The sequence below is a fragment of the Haematobia irritans genome, chromosome 5 (assembly GCF_050003625.1).
Source record: "Haematobia irritans isolate KBUSLIRL chromosome 5, ASM5000362v1, whole genome shotgun sequence".
Taxonomy (NCBI): domain Eukaryota; kingdom Metazoa; phylum Arthropoda; class Insecta; order Diptera; family Muscidae; genus Haematobia; species Haematobia irritans.
In genome coordinates this window covers 172145522-172156646 of record NC_134401.1, presented here as the reverse complement: position 1 = coordinate 172156646, position 11125 = coordinate 172145522, and the positions used below count along the sequence as shown (strand labels likewise).

Genomic DNA, 11125 nt, shown 5'->3' with positions numbered 1-11125 from the left:
TGACCAAATTTTGACCGTATCACCCTTTATATTGTTAATTGTCCAGAGAGCGCCTTATAACCGTAGCTTTAGGCGATTTATAATTTATTCAAATGTTTAAATGTATTCCACATCAAAGCAGGTTTCCCTTTGAACGGGATTCGAAAAAATTCCCGCTTTCCCGAGAATGCAAAAAGTCCGGGAAAAAGAAAACCCTAGCTGCAAGTAAAATAATTGATGTAACCAATTGGCGCCTTAAAAATATATCCACACAAAGAAGATTTCATTAACATTTTTTTCTACCAGTGTATGCCTTAAGGTGAAACATAATATGTTTGAACAATACAAACAATATTTTGTTTGGACCAATCCTGAAAATGTATATGCTTGAAGCAAAATGTGTTTGGGGTATATGTTACAGAAGCGATTTTTTTGAGGGTTTAGATGGTAAAGAAAATGTACCCTCTGTGGTATAGTCTTACATTGCGCTAAGAAAAAAAGACAAACCACCCCATTAGATGTATAACTAATGGTTCAAATTATTAGAATTTTCCCCATGAAATTTGACCTTTTATTATATCTACTCTGAAAGTTGTAATGGTTTCTGAACACAATTTCCATATTTTTGATTCTCATATTTTAAGCAACTATTGGCTTAACAGCCTTTCCGAAAAGTTGCCAAAACATCAAAACAAATAAAACTCCCTCGGTGGCAACGCTTTACATGTATACAAATAACGACAACAAAATTGCAGGGAATTATTGTTAGAGACTAAGTTGTGTGTAAACACCAATCTTGGTGAGAGTGAGGGGTGTTAATTGCGCATGTGACCTTCCCCATAAAATGTGGTGACTTTATTATGGTTTTTTGAGTATGATGGCTATCCTTTATAGCCAGGATGTATTTGTGTCAGTCTTTCTTGAACCTCTAAAGCTAACGGTTGTTGTCTAACGAAGACAAGGACAAAGCTTTCGTGATACCTATACTACCGGTTAAACGGATTTTATTTCTAATCTCTCGGGCGCGCTAGTTACACACATTACGTGCTGTAATCAATCTATACTCTACTCTCACTTACATGCTCACTGTCTTGTGTTTTTCTCATCTTAAACAACAACAAGCATAACAATTACAAATAAGAAACAACAACCAAACTAAGAAATTCTATTGCTTCAAAAAGAGTCGTTACAGTTTTTTGCTTACACTCACAGCTAACAATTCTTAAGTGGTTTCGAACAAAAAAAAAAAAAAACAGGAAAAATCAAAAATTGTAATTTCCGCTATTGTTCTCGCTAATATATTAACCTCTGTGCTACCCACCAATTTTCCTACACGTTGATTTATTATAAGGATTACGCAAAATAAATTTGACTATAAGGTAAAATTTGTGGTTTAAACTTGACATAAAATTATAACGGAATTTTCACAAACCAAATGGGGTAATAGATGTGATTTTTTGTTGGCTATTTCAAATATTTTTTAAAGTTTGGTGAAAAAATACATATGCTATATATAAATTTGTAATTAACGTGACAATGGTGATAGTGACAGGAAAATGTTATTCCCTTAACATATGTTTCAATTTGGTTGAAGCTAAATATTCAATGCCTTAAAAGATTTCAAGCAAATATATGCAATACCTTGTATTAGTGGAGTATACTACCAGGAATTCATTTAACAAAAATATATGAGGTAAATCCTATTGTTTATCTTAAGGTCTATCTTCATTTCTTATGTCTATGTCTATTTAATAAAAATATTACATTTCATATAAATATAGTTGGCAACTATATGATTAACAGTTTTTTTATACGTTATATCCTTTTAATTAGTATGTAAATTTTGTACAAAGGGTTTATATCATTGATATGGATACAAAAAAATTTTAACAAGATTTAATTGTTTAAATTATTTAACATTTTAAAATATATAGAAACAAGTTTAATTAATCATTATTGCAAGAGATCGTTTTTATAGGTATCTAATCCTGCATGGTTCTGAGCGATTGAAAATACGCTGAAAAAAAAACATGCTCGGTTCCAAACAGCGTTGCCATTTTAGCTTTTTTCCCGCTAGATTTGGCTTTTTTGAAGACGTTTAGCGGGGAAAAAATGCATTTAGCTTTTAGCTTTTTTTCTGGCTTTTTTTCATGACCCTTTTAGCTATTTTTGGCTTTTTTATTTACGAGATGTTCCTATTGCAATATGGATAAAACTTCGATTTTATCTAAGCCTAGCTGCCAGAATAAAGTTTTCCACATATTTCAAAGCTAATTTGAAACATTAATAATTATTCCGGCCATTATGCGGGCATTTTGCAGCAAATACACCTTGTTGTAAAGGTTTTTCCTCGTATTCATAAAATTTATCGTAAACTTTAAATCCACTATTACCATACAAGTTCCTTATAAAGGGTGATTCTTTTGAGGTTAGGATTTTCATGCATTAGTATTTGACAGATCACGTGGGATTTCAGACATGGTGTCAAAGAGAAAGATGCTCAGTATGCTTTGACATTTCATCATGAATAGACTTACGATCTGCCACAACGTCGAATTTTCAGTGAATGGGCCCTAGAAAAGTTGGCAGAAAATCCGCTTTTTTATCGACAAATTTTGTTCAGCGATGAGGCTCATTTCTGGTTGAATGGCTACGTAAATAAGCAAAATTGCCGCATTTGGAGTGAAGAGCAACCAGAAGCCGTTCAAGAACTGCCCATGCATCCCGAAAAATTCACTGTTTGGTGTGGTTTGTACGCTGGTGGAATCATTGGACCGTATTTTTTCAAAGATGCTGTTGGACGCAACGTTACGGTGAATGGCGATCGCTATCGTTCGATGCTAACAAACTTTTTGTTGCCAAAAATGGAAGAACTGAACTTGGTTGACATGTGGTTTCAACAAGATGGCGCTACATGCCACACAGCTCGCGATTCTATGGCCATTTTGAGGGAAAACTTCGGAGAACAATTCATCTCAAGAAATGGACCGGTAAGTTGGCCACCAAGATCATGCGATTTGACGCCTTTAGACTATTTTTTGTGGGGCTACGTCAAGTCTAAAGTCTACAGAAATAAGCCAGCAACTATTCCAGCTTTGGAAGACAACATTTCCGAAGAAATTCGGGCTATTCCGGCCGAAATGCTCGAAAAAGTTGCCCAAAATTGGACTTTCCGAATGGACCACCTAAGACGCAGCCGCGGTCAACATTTAAATGAAATTATCTTCAAAAAGTAAATGTCATGGACCAATCTAACGTTTCAAATAAAGAACCGATGAGATTTTGCAAATTTTATGCGTTTTTTTTTTTTAAGTTATCAAGCTCTTAACAAATCACCCTTTATAAAATGTCAGTAAATTATTAGGAATATTAGCATTTGACTCGTTTATTCTTTTTATGTTATTATAATATTTCAAAGTTATTATGATATTACTAAATTAAAATAGTAGATGTGAATTGCTTTGTATACTGAAAAAATATTGTCGTGAGACCAAAGATTTCATGTCCTTAAAATACGAACGCGAATTTTGGTTATAATAGCGTTTGTGAATTTCTCTTATATAAACTGTTTTCCTTGTCCAAATGCCGATAAAGTCGTTTTGTCCTTATACGAGTAGTTAAGTGATTCAACTTAAAAATCGGTATCTTTTCATGAAAGAAGACTAGGGTCAAATCTAAAAATTTCTTAAAATTAATGATATAGTCTTTAAATTTGTGGAGTTTTTGTATCTTGACCACAAACCAAAATTGCGTTCAAAAATAGAAGAGGTTTTTCAACATTTTATTCTTATTAAAGTCGAGTCTGAATTTGGAAATTTAAGTTGTCGTTAGCACGTTTTTAAAGCACTGTGATAGCTCATGAAGAAAAAGGTGAAAAAAACGAAATTTGACTCGGAATCAATACCAAAATCATTAGTGTACAAAATCTTTGGAACCGAACATAGAAATAATAAGGGAAATAAAGTTTTGAATGTGGTATTATTTTTTTAACATCAAAAAAATGCAATAAAAAAATTCGAAGTGATAGGATCAAAACAAATCTATTTATTAATGGAATGGATTTACATTTACGAAAATTGGACAACAATAGGTTTGTATGGGAAGTTTTCGAAAAAAGTTATTCAGTATAAACTTGCAAGACAGTTAGAATGGGTTTTTATTCTCTTGGGTAAAATTAGGAGAATTGTACACGTTCACGAATTTATGATTAATTCTGTTAAAATATATAATATATTGATATTTTCTAATGCAGTTCTATGTGACATTGTGCAATATATCACACATTGGACTTGTTGATGATTAACCAGCTGATAGGAAATATAAACGAAGGACGAAAAATTTGTGATAGTAATCAAAATGTATCGAGTACGCAAATAGAGCTAATATGACATAGATTTTCTTACAGTCTCACAGAAATGGAATTAAAATTAATACAATTAAAATAATATGCATTTTAAGTGAAATAAAGCCTTAAAGTTTGTTAAATTTCAATCAAAAATGTGACTTTTGATACAAAAAAATTTAGCTTTTTTTTCTAGCTATTTTTTAAAATTTTTTAGCTTTTTTTGGCTAGTTTTTTGGACAAATCTAGCGGTTTTTGGTGAAACAATTCTGGCAACGCTGGTTCCAAAGATGCTGTCTATCTAATAATGATTTGATATTGATTCCAAGCCAAAAAAGGGAAAGCTGTGTATAAAAAGATAACAACAATCATAATATTAACGATTGTTGTTCGTTGTCTAACGTCCATTTATATAAAAAATTGTCGTTTCTACAACGAAACAATTCCTTGTATTAACGAATTTGTAGATTGATTCAAAAGTAATGAACAAAATCGTTAATAGTACGAACATTTTCCACTCAGAACGCTAAGCATACATTTAAGACACAATTCACATTTAAATTGCTTTACTAGGACACCAATTTTAATAATTTTTTTCTATATGACTTTTTCATTAAACGAAAACGAATTAAACTTAAATTAAAATTCAAGATTCAAGCTTGACTTTAAATACAAATTATGCAATGTTTCAAGTAAAAAACATCTTTAAAAAATCTTCAAAGACACCTCATATATATGAATATGTTATTTATTGATACAAACAAGTATGGAATTTAAGAACGATTTCAATAATATCGAAATGCTAATATTTAGCGGGAAATTAGTCACTTTTTTGAGCGATAACAATTTTATTCCTTTTATCCTTAGATTTTAATCTTAAGTGATAGTAAATTCTTTGTTGCAGCAATATTTTTATGATAAATTTTTCATTTCGTCGTCTAATAGTAATCAGATATTGTATGAATAGGTCAACAGAGTCTAATCTTTGCACTCAAAAACAAAGTTTAATTGGATCCAAAAATTTTGACCTTCCCTTAAGGATTTTGGTATTAATTGCGAGCCAGAGATGCGGTTTCTTGAAAATAAAGTCGTTTTTGAAAGACCTATCAGGTATTAGATTATAATGATTAATAAAATTATAATGAGGATACAGGTCTCATTTATCAAATTTTCATTCTCTTTTCGCGGTGTATTTAGAGAGCTATTCACGCATAAACGAGTGCCAGTTTAAAAATCCCAACTATAACGGATACTTCGAAGTAAAGAATATTTTCTTAATTCCAAAAAAAAAAACTTTAAGCCAAATATGCTAAACCATCAAAATAAGTCTTAGCCTATATTTAAATTGTTTTTATCTTAAACGTAATGATTCAATATTTCAATTAATTTAAGGACGATTTCTTTAAATCAAAAATGTGTTTCTTTACTTTAAGGAAATTTTACCTTAGTTCAAAGACATGCGACTTCAACGGAGGGATGCAAATTTACAAAATTTGTATCCTAATGTAATGAGAAAAAAAATGTTGAAGCAATGATTATAAACTTTATCTTAATTAAAATTTCATTATTTTTAAAGAAATTTGTCCTTAGTAATTTGTAAATTGCGCATCCTAAAATTTAGGTTGCGCAATCTTTAATATTACGTAAATATTTTTTCAGTGTAGGGTCTGAATTTGGAAATTGTTGTCTTTAAACGTTTCTAAAGGCCTATCAAATGAAGAAAAAAAGAAAACTTTTGTCCTGAATGTGTGCTTAGTTCAATTCTCCGTTTCTTTGGCTCGGAATCAATACTAAAATTATTAAAAAATTTAAAATTTAAAGACAAAATCATTGGAACCGGGCAAGCTATTTTTTTCCAGTGTAGTGACCAAATTCTGTGGCCCAAAATAGAGATCTATATTGTATATCCTTCCAGAAAAAATATCCATATAGGGGTGTATCGTCCAAGTGACCAAAAATGATTACACTATTTTCATATCGTAGCACAAGGCCATATCCACTAACCAATCAATTTTTTCATAGATTAACGGCCATTTTCATGTATATCCGTTAGACTTTAACTCCCAGTTAACAGAAAGTAAAATCGAAATATCTTGTCTCCGGTTAACTTTAATTGAAAAATTTTTAGCAGTTAAGTTCCTAACTGGCATATGGAATATATAGGCAAGATAACAGATATGTACATAGTACGGTTTAAAAGTTCGTTAGCTAACGTAGCACTAACGGAGCTTCATGAAAATGGGGGTAAAAACCATATTTTGCTTCTAATTTGATGTGATGGAGTACGTCAATTTTTAATATGAATACCATTTTTGCACGACAACAACATCATAGTACCAAAAGAGTAGGGTCCTAAATCGACATCAACTGTTTACTTCCCATGTCGCCTAGATTTGTAATTATATTTTGATATCGATAATTGTCAATATTTGGTACTTTGGTCATTTTAATACACTACGCCACACTGTGGAACAGGGTTTAATAAGTTAGTGCATATGTTTGCAACAGCCAGAAGGAGACATTTTTGTGATCAAAGTCTAGGTCGCAATTTTGGGTCAGAAGAGAACCCTATTGATTTTGGAAGAAATCGGTTCAGATTTAAATATAGCTCTCATATATATCTTTCACCCGATATGGACTTATATGGCCCCAGAAGCAAGAGTTTTACCCTAATTTGCTTAAAATTTTGCACAAGAAGAACAATTAGTACTATAGTCAAGTGTGCCAAATTTTATTGAAATCGGTTCAGATTTAGATATAGCTCCCATATATATCTTTCGCCCGATATGGACTAATACGGTCTCAGAAGCCAGAGTTTTACCCCAATTTGGTTGAAATTTTGCACAGGGAGTAGAATTAGCATTGTAGCTTTGCGTGCCTAATTTGGTTGAAATCGGTTCAGATTTAGATATAGCTCCCATATATAGCTTTCGACCGATTTACACTCATATGACCACAGAGGCAAACTTTTTGCTCCGATTTAGTTGAAATTTTGCACAGGGAGTAGAATTAGCCTTGTTGCTATGCGTGCCAAATTTTGTTGAAATCGATTCAGATTTAGATATAGCTCCAACCCAGCAAAAACTCTCATTACCCGGTAATCTTGTAGGTAAGCCTATTTAAAATTTAATAACCACTTATTAATTGGCATCGCTTCGGATTACATTTACATACGCATGTCCTAGGTGGAAAGTACTTCACCTCTGGCATACCTTCGGCCATGAAATAAATAGTGTATAAAGAGCATATGATCACCTAATATGTAATCACTTGTTCGTAGTTTGTAAAAGAACTACTTATTTCCTCAGGTAACCAAATCTCGAAAATAAGTACTTCTGTCACGGATTCTAATGGATCAATGATGTAAGATGGACACTACTTGAATAGGAACTTAAAAAGTAAATTAAATTAAACGAACATTGTATACACATACGTACATACAAGGATAGTTTTTGAATAGTATAGAACGTAGTTCTCTACGCTGAAAAAAGCTTTTCCGGTTCCAAGGATTTTGTATTTACACTAATTAATTTGGTATTGATTACGAGCCAAAGAAACGGAGAATTGAAGAGATACTAGGAGACGAATTTGGATCTTTCGGATTTTTTTTCAGCACAATTATTTTTCATGTAATTATACCCATTTTTAAGTCGAATGAACTGTAAGTTTATCCACTCTTGGACCAGGCAAATAACGTTATGCGTATTCTATGCTAAGCAAAACTCGAAAAAAACTTTGGTCTCACAATATTTTCCTTCAGTATATGTTAAACCTTATGAAAATAATAAAAAGAATACAATGCATAATGCCGTTTATAACGAATCCATTAGGAGAGATATAAATTTGGATGTACATATAACTCAGAATGAATTGCAAATTAATTCCATTATTAAACTAGAAAACTTACTGAAACAACTAGTGAGTTAAATTCGTGATTACTACCTACATTCATTTAAATCACCATTATTATGAAATGCATGGAAAATCTTCAGAATCAACGTTAGATTAATTTTTTTTAATTTTTTAAGTAAATGCTCAATTCTGTTGATGTTTATAGTTAATTATGCCATGATTTATTTCATTTTATTAAGCCATTATCGGTCAACTGCATTACATTTGGAGAATAATCATCACAAATTACTGAGAAGTATTTATTATTGTCATTATAAGTTAGTCATTATAATTCATCGCAATGTAATGCAACGTGTAATGAGAGTTTTACTGCTGGTAATGCAAATTGTAATGAGTTGTAGTTACCTAGTTTTTGCTGGGAATATATAGCTTTCGGCCGATTTACACTCATATGACCACAGAGGCCAATTTTTGCTCCGATTTAGTTCAAATTTTGCACAGGGAGTAGAATTATCATTGTAGCTATACATGCCAAATTTGGTTGAAATCGGTTCAGATTTAGATATATCTCCCATATATAGCTTTCGCCCGATTTACACTCATATGACCACAGAGGCCAATTTTTAACTCCGATTTAGTTGAAATTTTGCACAGGGAGTAGAATTAGCATTGTAGCTATGCGTACCAAATTTGGTTGTAATCGGTTCAGATTTAGATATAGCTCCCATATATATGTTTTTCTGATTTCGACAAAAATGGTCAAAATACCAACATTTTCCTTGTAAAATCGCCACTGCTAAGTCGAAAAGTTGTAAAAATGACTCAAATTTTCCTAAACTTCTAATACATATATATCGAGCGATAAATCATAAATAAACTTTTGCGAAGTTTCCTTAAAATTGCCTCAGATTTAAATGTTTCCCATATTTTTTTTACTAACATTGTGTTCCACCCTAGTGCATTAGCCGACTTAAATTTTGAGTCTATAGATTTTGTAGAAGTTTATTAAATTCTGTCCAGATCGAGTGATATTTAAATGTATGTATTTGGGACAAATCTTTATATATAGCCCCCAACACATGTGATGTATGTGATATGGTATCGAAAATTTAGATCTACAAAGTGGTGCAGGGTATAATATAGTCGGACCCGCCCGACTGTAGACTTTCCTTACTTGTTTTTTACTAACATTGTGTTTCACCCCAGGGCATTAGCCAACTTAAATTTAAAGTCCATAAATTTTGTTCAACTCTAACAAATTTTGTCCAGATAGGGTCAAATTTAAATATATGTATATGGGAACATAAACCGTTATATATGGGACCAAACACATTGGACGGATTTGATATGCTATCGAAAATGTGAATCTAAAATGTGGTGCAGGGTATAATATAGTCGGCCCGTCCGACTTTAGGCTTTCCTTACTTATAGACCCAACCCAAAAAATTTCATAATTTCAGGCGTTATTTTGCGAATCACAAATACTCGCTGCAAGCTATAATTCAATTTCTCTTTGGAGCCTTATTTCGCTGGGACTCAATTTCGAGAATCAAATCTACAATATCTATGAAACAATGTCTGAAAAAAAAACAATTAATATAATAGTGTGTGTACCCGAAAGTACAATAAAAAAGGGCTTGGGTGGACTCAAAGGCTTTTAGTTTCATTTAAGGATATTGGAATTCCGAGACTCCGAGTCGCGACTTCTTCAAATTAAAAACACATATAAGGGAGAAACCAAAATCGAAACCCTCTATACAATTATTATTAGGTTATAATTCTTAATTAATTCTTGAAGAGATAAATACACATTTAAGAAACCAAATTACAAGAGACACTTCATAGTAAAAGCAGTTTTCAAAAAATCAAAGACATCTTAAAATAAATCTAAGTTTATATTCGATGGTTTTTATCATAAATCCAATAATTCAATATCACAGTTAATTTAAAGATTATTTCTTTAAACCCAAGCCAAATATTTTTCGCTTTAGCGAAAATTATGAAAAGAAAAATGCAGATTAGAGCATAGATTAAAAGTATGCACTACACCTGTTAGAATGCATACCACTTAGAAGTATGCAATAATCTGACAGTATAACTTTGTTGGAATTTCTAGGCGTTTTTTATGCCAGTAAAATATTTCCGATAAAAAGAGGGATGGATAAAATTAACAAAGATCTTGTTTTTTTTTTTTGTTTTACTTTCGAAATTTAGGGGAAGCAAAAATCATATAAGAACATTGCTACTCCTAAAACTATGCAAAGCTCTTTGTTAGAAAAAAAAAACAATCGCCAGAAAGTATGCAATAGCCTTACATTTCATTTTTGCTAGAATTTCTAGGTATTTCATAGAGAGAAATTAATATGCTTGTATGTTATGCACAGAATTTTTAGGAACTCTCTTTTCGTTGTTGCCTATCACACTTACTGTACTTTGTCTTTTTTTTTCTTCTTTCAAAAGAAGATAAAACATCAATGTATTCGGTCATCGCAACTAGCAGTTGGTTGGGTTTCTTTGTGCAAAAAAATTCAGTTTTCAGTTTTCCCTTTGCATAGTTAAAAAATTTTATCTTTTACACTATCATCTAGGCTTGCAGCATACGTGGTATAATTTTCTAGGACCGAGTATTCCATGCTTATTTCATACTCTATCATTTCCTACTATCATAGTGATTTAGTTCATCCACTGTCTGATGGTTGCCGATGCGTCTGACTATAAATTGGAAATTCATCAAATCGGATTAATAGAAAAATTCACTTTGTCATTTGCTGATTGCATTGAATCCTGGCAAAATCAACCACAGAGAAATACACCTGCACCATCATCATCATCATCATCATCGTTCTAGCCAGCACGTTTTGTGTAGTAGAACTCAGTTTCGTTTTTTTTTTTTGTTTACTCTCTTGCCAATTTACTTTGTGCCGTTTTGGGGTATAAAGGTAACATTCATTA

At 31.8% G+C, this 11125-nt stretch overlaps 1 protein-coding gene across 2 annotated transcripts in view; it reads left to right on the top strand.

The window, feature by feature from the left end:
- The first annotated feature begins 914 nt into the window (after positions 1-914).
- Positions 915-11125, top strand: part of Drl-2 (tyrosine-protein kinase derailed 2) — a 251743-nt gene continuing 241532 nt past the window's right edge. For both annotated transcript variants that reach the window (XM_075310862.1, XM_075310860.1), the window contains exon 1: positions 915-1358. The gene's annotated coding sequence lies outside the window, so the exon portion shown is untranslated. The remainder of the gene's footprint in view (positions 1359-11125) is intronic.